Consider the following 20469-nt stretch of genomic DNA (forward strand, 5'->3'; position numbering starts at 1 on the left):
GTGGGGGTAACCACACAGTTATTAACACTGCTTGTCAAACTGACAGAAGTGCATTTTAATTCAAGTTAACCTTTTTTAGTCATTTCTATTTTCTGCTCTCCATCCGTCTAACGGCATTAAGGAAGTATAATATTGTTGCAAGCTTAGCGTTGATGTTCATGTTAATTATTCCTTTAGTTCAGATGGACAACAAGAATCACTAATTTGACTATCGGAGTTGGGGCATCATGTTGAGGTTATACAGGACGTTGGTGAGACCTCTTAGAGAGTCATAGAATCATAGGGTCATATAGCACAGAAACAGACCCTTCGGTCCAACCAGTCCATTCCAACCATAATCCCAAACTAAGCTAGTCCCACCTGCCTGCTCCTGGCCCATATCCGTCCAAACCTTTCCTATTCATCTACTTATCCAAATGTCTTCTAAACATTGTAATTGTACCCATATCCACCACTTCCTCTGGAAGCTCATTCCACTCACAAACCACCATTCCACTCAAAAACTTTTGACCCTGATTTCCTTTTTAAATCTCTCTCCTCTCACCTTAAAAAGTGCCTACTAGTCTTGAAATCCCCCATCCTGGGGCAAAAAAAATTTTAGAGAAAAGGAGATTGAGAGAGTACCTGATTGAAGTCGACAATATCATGAAGAGTATAGACAGGGTGGATAGCAATACACTTTTTCCCAAGGTGAGGGATTCAATAATGAGAGGTCACGTGTAGAAGGTGAGAGGTGAAAGGTTTAAGAGGCTTACACACAGAAAGTACTTTACTCAGAGGGTGGTAGGTGCCTGGAGCACATTAACAGCAGAGAAAGTAGAGGCAGGCAGCATAGATTCATTTAAGGTGCATCTGGACAAATGCATGAGCAGGTGGGGAGCAGAGGGATACAGATCCTTAAGATAGGTTTAGACAGTAGATTTGGATCGGCTCAGGCTTGGAAGGCCGAAGGGCCTGTTCCTGGGCTGTAAATTTTCTTTGCTCTTTGTTCTGTCTTCTGGAATACTGTGTCCAGTTCTGGCAACCCTGTTATAGGAAGGATATTATTAAATCGGAGAGGGTTCAGAAGAGATTTACCAGGATTTCACCAGGAATGGAGGGTTTGAGATATAAGGAGAAGGTGGGTAGGCTGGAACTTTTCTCACTGGAGCGTAGGACGTTGAGAGGTGACTTTATAGAGGTTTATAAAATCATGAGGGATATAGATAAAGTGAACAGCAAAGCTCTTTTCTCCCTAGGGAGGGGGAGTTCAAAGCCAGAGAGCATATTTTTAAGATGAAAGGAAAACAGCTTTAGAAAGGACATGAGGGTCAACCTTTCTGCCAGAGGAAGTGATGGATACAGTTCGAACGTTTAACAGACATTTGGATAGGAAAGGTTTGGAGGGATATGGGCCTGGAGCAGGCAGGTGGGACCAGTTTAGTTTGGAATTATGTTCAGCATGGACTGGTTGGACCGAAGGGTCTGTTTCCATGCTGTATGACCCGCTGACTCTATGACAACGGCAATTATTGTGCCACCTTTAGTTATTCAATGAAAGTCCTTCCCTGATGATCCCTCTCAACATATGTCACTTTTGGATCTGACATCGATTTGAGCTCCCTACTCACCAATTCAACATGGATTCTTCAAACCCCAGTAAACCATCAATGTCACTCAACAGGAAAACGTTATATTTGGACCAAAACCAACAGGAAGAAGACCCTGTCAGAGAGAATGCGATGAGAGCAGTGCCTTGCATCCGAGTCTACAGATAACCCAGGGCACAGAGACAGCAGACTCTGGCCTGTCTGCGATAGGGCTGTGTTCGTTATCAAATACAGTTCAGTGATTGTGTCCTGGCAGATAGCAAGATGCAGAATCATTGGAGGTCATGTGGTAACAGCCATTTATTGAGAAGTTCTGACACTGTTAAAATATGATGTTCCTATTTAAAAATATTAAAAACTGCTGTGACCCAGCAGTTTCTGAGTCAAAGCCTGATTAGAAAGATGGCACAGTCGGGACACCATCTGGGCTGCTGCTATTCTGTGAGAAAAATGACTCCATGAGCAGAACTCTTGCCTCTGTCTCAGTCCTCCAACCTTCCAGGGACTCGAGTGTAAAAGCTGAAGTCTGGTTTGCCAATGGAGACTTCAACCAAGGGTCTGTGTTCCATCTCAAGCAGAGATAAACAATCTCATTGCAGTATTTCAAAGAGCAGGACTCTCCTCTTGCCCTCCCCTCCCCCCAGTAAATTCCTCCAACTGATACTCATACTGAACCTAACTGAGGTGTTTCCTACATTCCAACAGCGCCTACACCTCAAAAGCTCCTCATTGGCTGCAACGAGCTCTCCCAGGAGATCCTGTGGTTGTGAACATGCTGTGGAAATGCCTGTTCTTCCTCTTGCCTTTCCACTTTGAATGAAAGCTGGCGCAGTTGGAGGGCTGGCAGTGCTGCCAACTTTCACAGACGCTCAACGGGAGGCGACCAACACTCTCAGGATTGTCCGGAAATCTTCCAGAATGGGGTTTAGGGAATGTTTCAATCCCAAAGGAAAATAGTGTTTGCGCTTTGCATCTGCAATTCACCCACCTGCACCCTTTTCTCATCCATTCTCCCTTGAGCTGGGGCTGCTTTGTCAAGGAGGAGAAAGTGAGGTCTGCAGATGCTGGAGATCAGAGCTGAAAATGTGTTGCTGGAAAAGCGCAGCAGGTCAGGCAGCATCCAGGGAACAGGAGAATCGACGTTTATGCCCGAAACGTCGATTCTCCTGTTCCCTGGATGCTGCCTGACCTGCTGCGCTTTTCCAGCAACACATTTTCAGCGCTGCTTTGTCAAGGCCAGCTGATGGCATCAATCAAATTATTTATTGCCCATCTCTGACTATCCTTCTCCAGGTGACACTGGTGGTTCTGGGTGGGAGCAGTGGACATTGTTGTCACAGTGTTGTGGAGTCAGTGGTCAGGGCACCCCTCACCATGTGATGGGTCAGCTCAATCGCACACAACCAGCACCTAGACTCTAAGAGGGTCCCCTCGCTGTGCACTGACTGATCATGTGTTATTGTCAGAGCATCTCTGCGTTATTTATATCATCTTCTGATCTGACCGCTGTGGTCATTTGAACAAAACAGGTAGCAAAGTGGCACTGTGCTCTTTGGAGAAGAAAAACCAAGGGGTTAAAAATAATGACTGCAGATGCTGGAAACCAGATTCTGGATTAGAGTGGTGCTGGAAGAGCACAGCAATTCAGGCAGCATCCGAGGAGCAGGAAAATCGACGTTTTGGGCAAAAGCCCTTCATCAGGAATATAGTTGTAGAGAGAGGAGGAAAACTTCTTCAAGGCAGGCATCCTTGCAAGAGGATTCGCAGTAGGGTTAAAATCAACGAGGTAAAAACAATGACTGCAGATGCTGGAAACCAGATTCTGGATTAGAGTGGTGCTGGAAAAGCACAGCTGTATTCCTGATGAAGGGTTTTTGCCCGAAACGTCGATTCTCCTGCTCCTCGGATGCTGCCTGAACTGCTGTGCTTTTCCAGCACCTCTAATCCAGAAGAAAAACCAATAACAACGTTCAAAACCATGAAAGGCACTGAACAGAGGGAATCAGGAGAAAATCTTCACGCTGGCAGACCGGCTTTAAGGTGATTGGCAAAGGTTGACATGGGGAGAAACATTTTTCACTCCGTGGGCCTGGAATGCACTGCCATGGAGTGAGACGGAGGGTTGATCTTCTCCAAAGAGCACAGTGCCACTTTGCTGCCTGTTTTGTTCAAATGACCACAGCGGTCAGATCAGAAGATGATATAAATAACGCAGAGATGCTCTGACAATAACACAAGATCAGTCAGTGCACAGCGAGGGGGCCCTCTCAGAGTCTAGATGCTGGTTGTGTGCGATTGAGCTGACCTGTCACTTTGAAAGTTTTTACATTTGCTTTCAGTTACTGCAATGTTGCACCTCCTTATAACTGATTAGTCTGTGAGCTTGTTAACTGCAGGCAACTTAAACATTTACATGTATCCGTCGGCCTGAGCACCATTGTTGGAGTGCTGCTGTGTAAAATTACAAACAGGGTACGTCCTGAATGACGAAATCTGCACCACAACTTTATTTGAGGGAAAGAAGTCTTTAATTTTAGTACCCGCCTTGTTTCTGTCTGAAAGCTGATACCATTTTACGTATTGACCCGACTTGGAGCCGTCTTTAGTTCATTCTAGTTCCTAAGCAATATATTCATAATAAATCCTCCAACGATTTATCGTTGTCTATCTTCACTTGACATTTGTTTTGTTGTTAACCAAAGGCTCTGCTATTTGTTTGAACTTCAAGCAACTTGATTACCATAAAAGGCAAATATTTTTACAGAGCTGGAACATATCTGAAATAGCATTGTATTAATTACAATTGTTCCATATTTCAAAGTATGATCTCTACATAAATATAACTTTTCCTCTAGTCAGCTGAAAAACATCCTATCACATCTTTGCTACCCCGTAACAGAGGCCCCGATTAGTTCAACTAATACTGTCCTGTGCTGAATAGGATCTTTGTCAGGTAGTATTGCAATTATTTTAAAATATTCCTGACCCTTTCTTGAGACTCTAGTACGTAACTGTATTTTGTTACTGCACTCTGTCTTAAAACTAACTTATGTTATGGTTGGATCATATAGGTACCCAGCACCTTATCATACAGTCATTGAGTCTTGGATGATGTACAGCATGGAAACAGACCCTTCAGTCCAACCCATCCATGTTGACCAGATATCCCAACCCAATCTAGTCCCACCTGCCAGCACCCGGCCCATGTCCCTCCAAACCCTTCCTATTCATACATCCATCCAGATGCCTCTTAAATGTTGCAATTGTACCAGCCTCCACCACATCCTCTGGCAGCTCATTCCATACACATACCACCCTCTGTGTGAAAAAATTGCCCCTCAGGTCTCTTTTATATCTTTCCCCTCTCATCCTAAACCTAGGCCCTCTAGTTCTAGACTCCCCCACCCCAGGGAAAAGACTTTGTCTATTTACACTATCCATGCCCCTCATAATTTTGTAAACTTCTATAAGGTCAAAGTAGATGTAGCTTCCTGTGGTGTTAGACATAGCTCCTTTGGTAGCGGACTCACCTTAGAGTCAGAGGCCTGAGGATTCAAGTCTGACTCCAGGCAGGAGCACCGACTGTAGGACTAATACCAGACTGATATTGTGCCTCTGACTTTCACAGCTCTGTACGCTTGAGAGTTTACTCTGAGGCACCATCTCCTCTATCAGGTGGAATTCACGCAGAGTGTGGTGCATGTATAGAATGAGCTGCCAGAGAAATGGTGGAGGCTGGTGCAATTGCAACATTTAAAAGGCAACTGGATGGGTATATGAATAGGAAGGGTTTGGAGGGAAATGGGCCGGGTGCTGGCAGGTGGGACTAGATTGGGTTGGGATATCTGGTCGGCATGGACGGGTTGGACCAAAGGGTCTGTCTCCATGCTGTTCATCTCTATGACTCTATGTACAATCCTATGGCTCAATTGGAAGAAGAGGAGGAAAGCTATTCCTGGTCAAAATGTGTCCTTCAACCAGACTCTATTATGGATGGTCTGTTTGATTTCTGTTTATGGGAGCTTGCTGCGTAATGTTAGCTCCTGCATTTCCCCTATCGCAACATTTGAACCTTTGGCTGTAAAACGCTTTCAGATGTCCTGAGGTTGTGAAAGCGATAACGTAAATGTAGGTGACATTAATTCTTAAAGCAACTGTTTTTGCTCTGCTTGAGTTGAGGGACCAGACAGAAACATAAAATTGTTATGGACCAGGCCAGACTCCCTCAAAACATTTCAAGAAAGTAGCCCAGACCCTAACCTTGCTCATAGTTCAAAGCAGGGGTAATGTGGATATTCCAGGAAGGATGCAGCTGGTCAAACCACTTCGTTTTAAACAAAACAGAATTTATTTGCAAGATTACCGAATGAAACACAAACAAAAGAGAAAGAATGCCAAATAACTTAACCTATCTGAAATCACAACAGATTATCCTAACTTGTTGCAAATTCCTGCAACAATCCCCATAAACAGCCTTTGGCACAAAAGGTAAAATCAAACACAGGGTTTTACAAGAGAGAGAGAGAGATGACAGAGGGATTCAGCACAGAACACCTTCTTCCATGGAGCTGTTTCTTGGACCAGCAGCTTTTACAAACTGGCTGCCTGCTGAAACCAAACTAAAGCAGATAAAAGCTGAGCCGGGAGAACTGGCCACTCCCCTTTCATTGTACAAGTGTTTTTTTTAAACTTGAAAGACTTTTTCCTGAGGCAGTATCTGTTAGCTATAATCAAACTGGCCCCAAACCCCTTCAAATCTTGACTTTTCGGAATCGCTGCTTTTGTGACCTCTCTGGAAAAAAAGGCCAAGCACAGTATAACCTTGTGAAAGGAGCAGCATTGTCACAAAAGCAGACGGGAATGTCACTTTGTTGTCACAGCTTCGCAGTCATCTTCAATAAATATAGCTTGTCTTCATTCAACATGTTGGAGTCTTTGTCATTTCTCACTGCCCAACCTGACCTGATAACATGGGATATTGGTAAAATCCCACGGATGCTGAAAATCTGAAACAAACACATAGAATTCTGGAAGAACTCAGCAGGTCTGTGGGAGGGAAGAAACAGCGCATCACTGTTGTAACATGATAACATGGGAGATTGTTTTAGGTCCCTGCATCAAACCTCATGACCTAACTACTAATTGTAACCCTCTCCCTGCCAATAATCTGTGACTTGGTCAGTCTATCTACAACCCTGGTGCCACATTTGCCAATGAAATGAGCTTCCCACTTCGCATAAGTGCCATCACTGCCTGTTCGTTTCATCCAAAGCTCAGATGAAATTTGCAGTTATGAATTGCTTACCTCTCAGTTTGACGAATTCAATACACTCTTGCTGGTCTCCCACATTACCTAGAATCCAGGCTAACACTCTGGGAACAAGAGTTCAAATCCTACCTGGGCAGATGGTGAAATTTTAGTTCAATTTTTAATAAAGGGATTTGGTTAGATTACTTTACAGTGTGGAAACAGGCCCTTCGGCCCAACAAGTCCACACCGACCCGCCAAAGAGCAACCCAACCAGACCCATTCCCCTACACCTAACACTACGGGCAATTTAGCATGGCCAATTCACCTCACCTGCACATTTTTGGACTGTGGGAGGAAACCGGAGCACCCGGAGGAAACCCTCGCAGGCACGGGGAGAATGTGCAAACTCCACACAGACAGTCGCCTGTGGAGTTGACATTCACAAATGCATGGTGTCAAAGTTCGCAGTTGACATTCCTGATGTAGGGATTTTGCCCAAAATGTCGATTTTCCTGCTCGTTGGATGCTCCCTGACCTGCTGTGCTTTTCCAGCACCACTCTCATCTAAACTCTGGTTTCCAACATCTGCAGTGCTCACTTTTGCCTATCAAGATGAGTGGTAGAGCAAAGTGTACACAGGACACTGAAAGTCTGCAAAGGGATATAGATAGGTTATAGATAAATGAGTGGGCAAGGGACTGGCAGATGGAGTACAATGTTAGTAAATGTGAGGTCATCCACATTGGTAGGTTCAGCAGCAAAATGGAGTATTGTCTAAATGATGGAAAAGTTACAGCGTGCTGCTGTGCAGAGGGACCTGGGCGGCCTTGTGCATGAATCACAAGTTGGTTTGCAACAGGGAATTAAGAAGGCAAGTGGAATATTATCCTTCGTTGCGAGAGGGATAGAGTTTAAAAGCAGGAAGGTTATGCTGCAGCTGTATAGGGTGCTGGTGAGGCCACCCCTGGAGTACTGCGTGCAGTTTTGGTCTCCTTACTTGACAAAGGATGTACTGGCACTGAAGGGCGTGCAGAGGAGGTTCACTGGATTGATTCTGGAGTTGAGAAGTTTGCCTTATGAGGAGAGGCTGAGGAGACTGAGATTAAACTCATTGGAGTTTGAAGAATGAGGAGGGATCTTATAGAAACATATAAATTTATGAAGGGAATAGATAAGATGGAATCAGGGAGGTTGTTTTCATTGGCAGGGCAAACTAGAACGAGGGGGTATAGCCTCAAAATAAAGGGGAGCAGATTTCCAAATGAGTTGTGGAGGAACTTCTTCACCCAGAGGGTTGTGAATCTGTGGAATTCCCTACCCAGGGAAGCAGCTGAGGCTTCCTCTTTGGAGATTTTTAAAGGCAAAGATGGATAGATTTTTGAACAGTAAAGGAATTAAGAGGTATGGTGAGAGGGGGGTAATGGAGTTGAGTCCATGGAAAGGTCACATGATCTTATTGAATGGCAGAGCAGGCTCGAAGGGCCAGATTGGCCTACTCCTGCTCCTAGTTCTTATGTTCATATGTCCTCTAGTTTAGGAAATGCGACATCATTGCCTGGTCTCGTCTACACATGCCCACAGTGGCGGTTGACTCTTAAGCGGCCTCTGGGCAATTTTGCATGGGCAATAAATGCTGGCCTAGCCAAAGAAGCCTCTACAAAGTTGGGAGAAAGTGAGGACTGCAGATGCTGGAGATCAGAGCTGAAAAATGTGTTGCTGGAAAAGCACAGCAGGTCAGGCAGCTTCCTTGAAATTGATTCTCCTGCTGCTTGGATCAGCTCTGATCTCCAGCATCTGCAGTCCTCACTTTTTCCTAGTTGATTTTAACCTACTGCGAATCCTCTTGCAAGGATGCCTTCCTTGAAGAAGCTCTCTTCCTCCCTCTACAAGGATTTCAGTGAGTCCCTCTCTCACTGCACCCCCCAGGTCATCATTCCTGAAGAAGGGCTGATGCCCGAAACGTCGATTCTCCTGCTCCTTGGATGCTGCCTGACCTGCTGTGCTTTTCCAGCAACACATTTTTCAGCTCTACAAAGTTAGGGTCTGCCTGGGTCTTGCTTCTCTGTTCATCTATCAATCCAAAGGTCACTGACCAACAATGGCTCCCAGATTTAAGAAACATCTTGAGTTTAAAATTCTCATGCTTGTTTCAACCATTCCCTACACTCCCCTGGAGGCCATGGTCTGCTCCTCCCAAGCTCTGTAAATCTTCTCAAACCCCATAATGCTTTGAGAAATCATAGAATCATAGAATCCCTACAGTGTGGAAACAGGCCATTTGGCCCAACAAGTTCAAATGTGGATCATCCGATTCTGAAGGATCTCCAGTTTGATCCACTGGATTCTTTAGCGGCTGGGTCTTCAGTTGTTTTGCATCTAATGGCTGGCAATCCCTCTCTATAATCCTTCGACTCTCAACTTCACTTTCCTCCTTTGAGACAGTACCTTATTGACCAGGCTTTTGTTTAACTGACCTCTTTACGCGGCTGTTCTTTTTTTTTGTCTATAATGTTCATCCTGGGCCACTTCATTATGTTGAAGGTGCTACGCAAATGCATTTTGTTGTTGTTGATCTTGGATTAATCCTAAGCAAGCCTGAGGCTCTGAAGGAACCCCACACGGAGATTTAAAAGATATATTTTTTATTAGTTGGCTTTGGAGTGTTTATTTTAATAGTTCATGTTTTTTTAGGCTGACATCTTTTTAGATGGCAAGGGACACTGTTTACTGCACCAACAACCCTGCATTTGTATCGTGCATGGATGGGCCAAGTTGCTTCACTGGAGCGTTCTCTAACATAGTGTGGGCTACCCTTTTAAATTAGTTGGCCTCTTAAGGGGGCCACAGGTAATTCGAGCCACCCATTCCCTACCCGACTTCCCCATTCTACACCCCCATAATATTTGGAGAGGTTTGGAGGCGAGGGATAGTTGATGGGATGGGTCATAACCTGTTTAGCCAGAACTAACCATAAAATGCTGATGGAATTTGGCTATTTGACTGCAGAACTGCCTCAGCTGTGGAGGGGCAAGATCATGGGGGGATTTGAACCTGTCACCTCAGAATTCCAAGAATATTATTCATTTTGAACGTTGTCTCTAACCCTGTCTATAATGGATTTAATTCCCATTTTTCAAGTTAGCTGTTGGTGGGTCCTCTTCCGGTATTGAATACCATCTCCCATTGGTCCAGCCATTTGCCCAATTCCAGTAGTTCATGCTGCCATTTTGATCTTGAGTTCTTTCCTGATGTAGTAACCACACAGTCATCAACAAATAGTCACACTCAGTGCAATCTTTTAGCATTGAGTCAGAGAGATGTACAGCATGGAAACAGGAGACTTCAGTCTCACTTGTCCATGCCAACCAGATATCCTAAATTATTCTAATCCAACCTGCCAGCACATGTCCCACATCCCTCTAAACTCCTCCTATTCATATACCCATCCAGACACCTTTTAAATGTTATAATCGTACCAGCCTCCACCACTTCCTCTGGCAGCTCATTCCATACACACACCACCCACATGTAAGAAAGATTGTTTAGAAGAGGCAAGTTCATCAAATTATAGATTCACTAAAGTGCAGATAGTGGCCATTCAGTCCATTGAGTTTGCACCTACCGTCCCAAGAGCATCCCATCAACCCCCATCCCATGCCATTCCCCCTAGCCTGCACATACCTGGACACTATGGGCAATTTAGCATGGCCAATCCACCTAGTCTGCACATCTTTGGATTGTGGGAGGAAACTGGAGCACCCGGAGGGAACCCACACAGACACAGGGAGAGTAAGCAAACTCCACACAGTCGCCTGATGTTCGAATTGAACCTGGGTCCCTGGCTCTGTGAGGCAACAGTGATAACCGCTGAGCCACCGTGCCAAGTTACAAATGCAGCTCCCTGGGTCACTCCAGTCAGAAGAACTCTAGCACACCACTCTAATGTCCTCCCTTACCTGGTCTGGCCCAGCGTCGTAGACTCAGCAGTGCCAGGCAAGAGCAGTGGCTGCTGCTGGCATTGCAGGCAGTCCCCACAAAGATGACTCTGGGTGAGTCCAGGGTATTGCCAAGGTTAGGCTGCCAGGCCTTAGTGAGAGGGGTGGGCAGCTAGGTTTAAGAGGCGTGAGGAAGGGGAGACAGGGAAGACAGTGAAGGATGAAGAATGCTGTCCAAGAGAGGATTTCACGAGAGCGAGTCAGGAGGTTAGCCCCCCATTTGTCTGACGTCATCACACAGGTTAGCACAGCCAACAATGCCCATGGATGGGTTAACAAATTTTCCTGGGACCTGAAGTTAGGTCATCAGCGGTCTATAAAATCTATGCTGGCTGTCAACCAGGATATCTGACTCTGTAACCTCCCTCTCTCTCACTGCACTTTTCCAGCCCTGGTCTTCTAAGCTTTAATATTGACCAACAAGCCTTCAGCTGTACCTTCGCGATTCAATCTCCAGACCTCTTTGTATCTCTACTGCTCTCATCTCCTTTAAGCTGAGATTAGGTTCTTTATAAATGGATAAAAGTTATTGTAAAGTGTCTGACAATGTCGTGAATACGAGGAAGACTTAGGAGAAAGGCAGCTAGTTTTGTTTGGGCAAGGAGACGAGCTCATGTTGCTTGCCCCTGACCTGCATGTACAAGCCCACAGTGCTGTGGATGCAACAACAGTGGATAACGCACTGCCAATCTGTTTATAAAGATGAAGATTGAGGGACAGAGATTCAGCCAAAACCCTTCTTTGTGACACTGCCTGTTTTTTTGTGAGGGGGGTTATCTCCCTTTCCATGGGGGCCAGTGTTGACAGTGACCCACTGCCACTTCCTCATTATTGACTGCTCAAAGCAATGAGAAGCTCTGGCCTCTGGGGCAGGAACATTTTGGTCCCAAGTTTCTCTGATCCCAGAGAGGGCCCAATTTTTGATTCCCAATGTCTTTGATCCCAGGGAGAGCTAAATTTCAATCCCTAGTGCCTTTCACTCCAGGGAGAACTTGATTTCAATTCTCAGGGTCTTTGATCCCAGGGAAGACTTGATTTCAATCCCAATGTCTTTGATCCCAGGGAGAACTTGATTTTGATCCCAGGGTCTTTAATGCCAGGGAGCGTGTGCTGTGGAATGTGTTAGTGGCTGATGGGCCGTTCATACAGAGGACTATACCCAAGTAAAGCAATTGAAACCTCTTGCTGATTGTCCAGTCAGTGCACGAATCACCTGAATTCAATACTGCTCGTAGAATCATTACAAAACAAAAGGAGGCCATTCAGCCCCTTTGGTCCTTGATGAAAGTTGGTGAACATCTCATTGGGATTGGAATTGCCCATGGGTTCTCTTGGCGTGTTTTGAGAAGATTTGTAGCTCAGGTTGATGTTGTTATGCTCGCTGAGCTGGAAGGTTCATTTTCAGACGTTTCGTCACCATACTAGGTAACATCTTCAATGGGCCTCCGGACGAAGCTTCATCCAGAGGTTCACTGAAGATGTTGCCTAGTATGGTGACGAAACGTCTGAAAATGAACCTTCCAGCTCAGCGAGCAAACCTACATCTATGAGTTCTCTTCTTCATTAAAGTTGACTGAAGTAGACCCCTGTTGAACATCTCATGGAAGGGGTAATGATGGTCCATGGGATCATTAACACTTTGATGTGGAGCAGTGTAAGTAGCAGCTGGTGTTTGGGAGGGGAGAGGCAAAAGGAGCGAGACAGAGCTGAAAGGAATAGAGAAAAAAAAGTCATTAAAACGTTAATGAGCCTTTACTGTATTTGTGGAACCACCCCCGGTCAAACTGGGTTAGCTGCTGACAGGAGGGGGAGGGCTGGGCAGTGGAATTCTGTTTTCAGAATAATAACTTCAGTGGGCTGAGGTATTAATAAACCGTTTGATGTGATTTAATCACCCAACTCCCATTTTTGGGAAAATGTCCTTGAATACAATGAGATAATATCACAGCACATAAGAATTGCCAGGAATTAAGTCATTATTGCCTTGTATGCTGTTCAACTGCGTGATTCACACTAAATGATGAAAAGCATTGTGCACAGCTGTAAATCACCCATATAAGGCCACAGTTATTCTTGAAATGGCTGTGGTCCCTTTTATGTTAGTCCACACAAGCGACGGCTCAGGACAAAAAACCCTTTCCTAAAGTAAGTAACCGAACATTTATTTTGGTTGGCTGACAGTGCCAGTTCTCTGCGCCCATTGGACCGAACCCTTCTGGTAAATGCGTCATTTCCAACGGCTCATTAGCACCAAGGAATTAGCCAGGATTACTGGGCAGTGCCTCCAAGGGACAGCACACAACATCACATCAGTGCTCTCCGGTCACACAGTGACAACACTGCCGGCTCCCTTGTGACTGAATTTGGAGTGAGGGTGAGGCAAATCACTGTTTTTAAATGATAAGAGAATTGCATTTACATAGCATCTTTCACCACCTCAGGAGCATCCTGAATTGATTTTACAGCCAATCATTTTGGAAGTGGAATAGTTACCATTGTTCCTGTGCTTGCTGATCTACTCCCGGCTGGAGAGTCTTGATTTTCAAATTGTTATCCTTCTTTGGCATTTCTCCTCCCAATCTTCATCACCTCTTACCTCCCCGCAACCCTCTGAGATGCCTGTGCTCTCTAACTCTGGCCTCCTGTGTATTCCCCGTTATAACTGCCTCACCATGAGTGAAGGCCATGCCTTCAACTGTCTGGAAGGAGAAAGTGAGGACTGCAGATGCTGAAGATCAGAGTTGACAAGTGTGTTGCTGGAAAAGCACAGCCGGTCAGGCAGCATCTGAGGGGCAGGAGAATCGACGCTTCCAGCATAAGCTCCTGATAAACAGTTTATACTCAAAACGTTGACTCTCTTGCTCCTTGGATGCTGCCTGATCAGCTGTGCTTTTCAAGCACCACACTTTGGACTTCAATTGTCTGGAACCCAAGGGTGTACCCTCTGTACACCCTTCCGTCTCTGTCTCTGCCTCTCTCTCTCTTTCTCTCTCTCCCCCGTCTGTATTTCCACCTCCCCGTGAGGCATTCTTAAAGCTTACTTCTTTGTCCATGCTTTTGGTCATGAGCCATAACCTCATGCTCTGTTTGCAATGCTCCTGTGAAACGCCTGGTGATGTTTCATGGAAGGCAAGGTTCTGTACAAATTGTGGCAAGAAATTAGGTAATAACCAGCTAATTTGGTTTTGCATTGTTGAGTGAGGGACAAAGATTGACCAGGACACTGGGGGCGATCCCTGTGTCCAATTCCACAATTAGCCCACCAGCGATCTTTGATATCTGGCTGAAGAGAGTAGTCAAACGATTGATTCATTTGAAAGACTAAATGTCGACAGTACAGCACTCCTTCAGTACTGCAGCAAACTTACCAGCAAAGGTCTGTATTCAAGCCCACATGCTATTCCATTCGTCACTGAGTCAGCAGCGGTTTATAAAAAGTAACAGCTACTTATTGGTAGCGACTGCTTTATCTAAGGCCGAGACTTTAATCCTGACTGATGTGTTGATGTCAGTATGAGTTTATTGCCTCGAGGTTCATTAACAGCTTGGTGCTTTCACGCTTTTGCTCGTATCGTCTGTCAGTTGGCTCTTTCCCAGTGTTAGCACCTCGGTGACTTTGGGGATTTGATATTTGAGAGTTCAGTGGCTGAACGTTGTAATAGCTACGGTCAATAGATGTGAGGGCTGGTAAAGCACAGCAGGTCAGAGAGCATCCAAGGAGCAGGAAGGCCAACGTTTCGGGCCGAAAACCCTTTGTCAGGACTGGGGAGGGGGGAAGGGTGTGGGGCTGGGGGAAAGGATAGGTGAATGCAGGTAGGGGGTTATTGCGATTGGTCAGTGGGAAGGGTGGAGCGAATAGGTGAGTGGGAAGATGGACAGGTTAGGTCAGGTCGTGGAGGTGAGGGGGATGGGATAAGGCTGGGGGTGGAGGGATTGTGAAGCTGGTGAAGTCAATGTTGAGGCCCTTGGGCTGTAAGCTTCCCAAGTGAAGTATCAGGAGGTGTTCCCCCAGCTTCTGTTTGGCCTCACTCTGACAGTGGAGGAGTCCAAGGATGGGCACATCATCAGGGGGAGTGGGAGGGGGAATTAAAATGGATGCAACCAGAAGGTTGGGTTGGTTAGTGCTTGCGGAGCGCAGATGCTCCACAAAACAGTCCCTGAGCCTGCGTTTAGTCTCCCCATCGGGAGCAACAGATACAAGAGGCGAGGTTGGATGACGTGCAGGTGAATCTCTACTGGATCTGGAAGGATTGTCCGGGGCCTTGGACAGAGGTGAGAGGGGAGGTGTAAGGGGCAGGTGCAGCACCTCTTGCAGTTGCAGGGGAAGGTACTGGTTGTGGTGGAGAAGCCAGTGGGGACTGTAGAGCTGACGAGGGAGTCATGGAGTGAACGGTCCCTGCACAATGTGGACAGATGTGGGGAAGGAAATATCTTTTTGGTGGTGGGGTCTCATTGTCGATGGCGGAAATGTCGGAGGATGATGTGTTGGATTCGGAGACTGATGGGGTGGGACGTGAGGACTAAGGAGACTCTATCCTTATTGTTGTTGGGTGGAGGGGGTTTGAGGACAGAACTGGAGGAGATGGAGGAGATATCATTGAGGAAATCCTTAATTACTGAGCAGGGGAAGCTACGGTCCCTAAAGTAGGAGGATATCTGGATATTCTGGAGTGGGACGCCTCATCCTAGGAGCAGTTGCAGCGGAGGCAGAGGAATTGGGAGTCTGGGATCACATTTTTGTAGGAGAGTGGGTGAGAGGAGGTGTAGTCAAGGTAGCTGTTGGAGTCGGTGGGTTTGAAATGGATGTCAGGAGTGAGTCGGTTTCCAGAGATAGAGATGGCGAGGTCCAGGAAGGAGAAGGAGATGTCGGGAATGGTCCAGGTGAGTTTGAGGGTGGGTTGGAAGGTGTTGGTGAAGTTAATGAGCTGCTTGAGCTCCTCACGGGAGCGTGAGGCAGCATTGGTGCAGTGCTCGATATAGCGGAGGAAGAGGTGGGGGACGGTGCTGGTGTAGTTACAGAAAAGAGACCGCTCCGCTAATCCTACAAAGAGGCTGGGCATAGCTCAAACCTAGGCAGGTGCCCATGGCCACCCCTTTGGTTTGTAGGAAGTGGGAGGAATCAAAAGAAAAATTACTCAGGGTGAGGGTTATGTTCTGCCAAGTGCATGAGAGTGTCAGTGGAGGGGGCCTGGTTGGGGCAATGGGAGAGGAAGAAGCAGAGGGCTTTTACGGCCCCTCCATGTGGGGGATACAGGTGTAATGGGCCTGTACATCAACGGTGAGGATGAGGTTTTGGGGGGCAGAGAATTGAAAGTTCTGGAAGAGGTGAAGGCCATGGGTTGAGTTTTGAATGGAGGTAGAAAGTTCCGTCCAACGGGGAAAGAACAGAGTCGAGATGGGGGGGGGGAATGAGCTCGGTGAGGCAGGAGCAGGTAGAGACAGTGGGTTGACCAGGCCAGTTGGGTTTCTGGGCTTTGGGCAGGAGATGGAAATGGGCGGAGGGGGTTTGGGAAACTATCAGGTGGGAGACTGTAGACGGGCGATCTCCCAAGGTGATGATGGCTTGGTGACCAGGGGTGGGGTCAGAGTTCAGAGGATGGTCGGAGGAAGTGTCAGAGAGTTGGCATCTGCCTCAGCGATGTAGAGGTCAGTACGCCATACTATCACCACACCCCACCCCTTACTGGCAGGTCACAAGAACCCCCCACCTGCCTTCAGCTATCACCCTCCCACCTACCCTTCCCCCAGCCCCACACCCCTCCCCTCCCCAGCCGAGACGAAGGGTTTTGGCCTGAAATGTTGCCTTCCCCACTCCTCAGATGCTGTCTGACCTGCTGAGCTTTTCCAGCTTCACATCGATTGACTCTGACTTCCAGCATCTGTGGTCCGTACTGTCTCTGAGTGGCTGTAATAGTTACCCTTGTATTGTCATCTTCTTGGCAGTGGGGAAGTTGCACATCAATGCGATCAATTGAGGGGGTTTCAGTGTGCACGTCCATAATGAAACCATGTACTGCTTGTCCATTTTGTAATTACAGGATCCCCACAGTGCAGAAAGAGGCCATTGAACCCACTGACCCTCCAAAGAGTGCCCCACCCAGACCCACCCTCCCTACCCTGACCCTGTAACCCTACATTTTCCATGGCTAACCCACCCAACCTACACATCTCTGGATGCTATGGGACAATTAAACATGGACAATCCACCTTAACCTGCACATCTTTGGTCCATGGGAGGAAACCAGGGAATTCCACACAGACACAAGGAGAATGTGCAAACTCCACACAGACAGTGGCCCGAGGCTAGGATCTAACTGAGGTCCCTAGCGCTGTGAGGCAGCAGTGCTAACCACTGAGCTACCGTGCCACTTGAAGTGGAGCAGGTTTTTGGGGGTGGGGCGTGAGGGTGGTCTTTGATTATTTATATATTTCTAAGAGGCAACATAAAGTCAACAGAGCAAAGAAAGGACGTACTTAAAGCAGGATTGTGAAGCCTTTACGCACGGCTGGTCATATCTCCATTTCTTCCCTTTAGGAAACGGGGCCCATGTTCTATTTTGGAAAGACAGGGGTTTATAACAAAAGGGAAGCTGAATTTCAGAAAGTGAACTGATTTCAAATCATTAAATGGATGATTTAAATAAACAAGTATTTAATAAAAATGGTCATTTAAAAGTGCCAAGTAACAGGGCTAACTGACTAAGCAGAGGCCAGAGAGAGATAGCGAGAGAGAGAGAGAGAGAGAGAGAGAGAAAGAGAGAGCTGAGGCTCCAAGTGCTGATTACCAGGGAAGAGGCATGGAGAGAATGGATAGTGGAGTCTTTTTCCCAGGATAGAAATATTAATTAGAGTCATAGAGATGTACAGCACAGAAACAGACCCTTCGGTCCAACTTGTCCATGCCGAACAGATATCTAGTCCCATTTGCCAGCACTTGGCCCAACCCCCATTAAACCTTTCCTATTTATATACACATCCAGATGCCTCTTAACTGTTGTAATTGTACCAGCCTCCACCACTTCCTCTGGCAGCTTATTCCATGCACGCACCACCCTCTGTGTGAAAATGTTACCCTCTTTAATTATTTCTCCTCTCACCCTAAACTGATTCCCTCTGGCTCTGGACTCTCCCACCCCAGGGAAAAGATCCAGGGAAGAGAAATTACAAGGGGACATAGGTTTAAGGTAAAAAGGGGCAAGTTTAAACGAGATGTCAGAGGCAAGTGCTTTTTTTGTACAGAAGGTGAGAAGTACTTGGAATTTGCTGCCTGAGGAAGTGGTGGAAGCAGATACAATAGCAACATCTTAACATAAACATAAATAGGCAGGGAGTAGAGGGATATGGGCTGCATAGAGACAAAAGCTTTTTAGTTTAGAAAGGTCTCATGAGTCAGTGCAGTCTAGGTGGGCCGAAGGGCCTGTTGCGGTACTGTACTTTGTTCTTTGCTCACTACACTAAGATGCCTCACAATCGCGTCCCAGTATCCTGATCATCACTTCTCTCATTGTGAATGATAAATTAGATTAGATTAGATTACATTACAGTATGGAAACAGGCCCTTCGGCCCAACAAGTCCACACCGACCCGCCGAAGCGAATCCCACCCATACCCCTACATTTACCCCTTACCTAACACTACGGGCAATTTAGTATGGCCAATTCACCTGACCCTGCACATCTTTGGACTGTGGGAGGAAACCGGAGCACCCGGAGGAAACCCATGCAGACACGGGGAGAACGTGCAAACTCCACACAGTCAGTCGCCTGAGGCGGGAATTGAACCCGGGTCTCAGGCGCTGTGAGGCAGCAGTGCTAACCACTGTGCCACCGTGCCGCCCACTAATGCTTTACCACTGAGTTCAGTGCTGTGTTGGAACTTGCTATTCTGCTGTGTTTCTTGCATTTCAACATGTCTGAATGATGCCACAATTCTCTCCACTTGATATTGAATGTGGATTACGTGAAGCCTCTGGAAGTTCAAGGGATGATCTGACGGGGCTGCCAAAAGGATTATGCATTTGCTTTAGGTCGGGGAACTAAGAACAAAACCGAGAAGTTAAAATTGGATTCATGGATGAAATCGGGAATTTGCTTTAACACAAGGGGTTAATAGAACTCTGAACAACCCCCCCCCCCCCCTTCCAATAGGGACTGCATTTGTGGAAGCATGAAGGCTTTCAGAACTGAGGCAGAACATTTTTTGTTTGAAAGGTCACCAATCAAGATGGAGGCCAGGCTGCAGTTGAAGTATGAGGGGTTGAATGGCCTCCTTCCTATCCCCACTGCTATCGCGCATTCTCACCCTTTCTAACGGCCTGAGCACATCCTGAACCCAGGAATTGTCGAGGAAGGCCACGTTCTGAATCCCGAGTCTTGTTTCTGAGGAGCGGGCAATGTTGGTGGCTCAAAAAACAACAAATATAAAAAGGAAACAGGCAAAATATAAACTTCCGCAACATTTTAAGGGCTTTCACCAAATGTTGCAATACTCTCTCACACAGTCCAACGTTAATGAAATGATTTGAATAGAAGGGAGAAAGTGGGGACTGCAGGTGCTGGAGGTCAGAGTCTAGAGTGTGGTGCTGGGAAAGCACAGCAGGTCAGGCAGCATCTGAGGAGCAGGAGAATTGATGTTTTGGGCATAAGCCCTTCATCAGGAATGAGGCTTGTGAGTTGGGGGCTGAGAGATAAATGGGAGGGGTGTGGGGTTGGGGGGAGGTAGCTGGGAAAGCGATAGGTGGATGAAGGTGAGGGAGAAGGTGAAAGGTCAGAGGATGGACAGGTCCGGAGGGCAGTGCCGAGTTAGAGGCTTGGGCCTGGGATAATGTGGGGGGAGGGGAAATGAGGAAGCTGTTGAAATCCAAATTTATCCTGTGTGGTTGCAGGGTCCCAAGGCGGAATATGAGGCGTTCCTCCTCCAGGTGTCGGGTGGTAACGGTTTGGCAGTGGAGGAGGCCCAGGACCTGCATGTCCTTGACGGAGTGGGAGGGGAGTTGAAGTGTTCAACAACAGGTGATGGGGTTGGTGGGTGCGGGTGTCCCAGAGATTGTACTGAGTATCCTGTTCAGGTCCAAATGTACTGGGTATCCTGTTCAGGTCCTTTGGCTGGTACAGACTCAATGGGCTGAAGGGCCATTCGGTACCATTTCGTTTCTAAGGAAACTAGTTAGGTAGTTGCTATTAAAATGGCCAATCAAGTCTGAAAGCTTCAGGAGCTAAATGCACAGAAACAGTGACCCCCTGGTCCTGGGCTTCCTGGTCATTGGGAACGTCTTTCCTGCATTTGCCCTGTCTAGTCCTGTTTGAGTTTCACAGGATTCTCTGAGATCCCTCCTCATTTGTCTGATCTCCAGAAAATACACTCAGATCTCAGACAGCAGGTTACAGACCACTTTCCAGGTTTTAAAGAAATACAGGCATTGCTGATCAATGAACAGGTTAAAATTAACTTTGTAGCTGAACAGAAGGAACAGTGAATGGTGGGCAATGCCTGCTCTGTTTCTTGCTATGGGATCTCATAGCCATTAGAATCTCAGCTCTTAAATGTATTGAACCTGTTCGTCCATATCAGTGCAATCTTAATCTCTGCTGTAGCTTTAGCTTCAGCAGATGAAATATTAAATACGATTTAAAGC

The sequence above is a fragment of the Chiloscyllium plagiosum genome, unplaced genomic scaffold (assembly GCF_037043375.1).
Source record: "Chiloscyllium plagiosum isolate Xiang-an unplaced genomic scaffold, Cpla_swu_hap1 HiC_scaffold_42, whole genome shotgun sequence".
NCBI classification, from domain to species: domain Eukaryota; kingdom Metazoa; phylum Chordata; class Chondrichthyes; order Orectolobiformes; family Hemiscylliidae; genus Chiloscyllium; species Chiloscyllium plagiosum.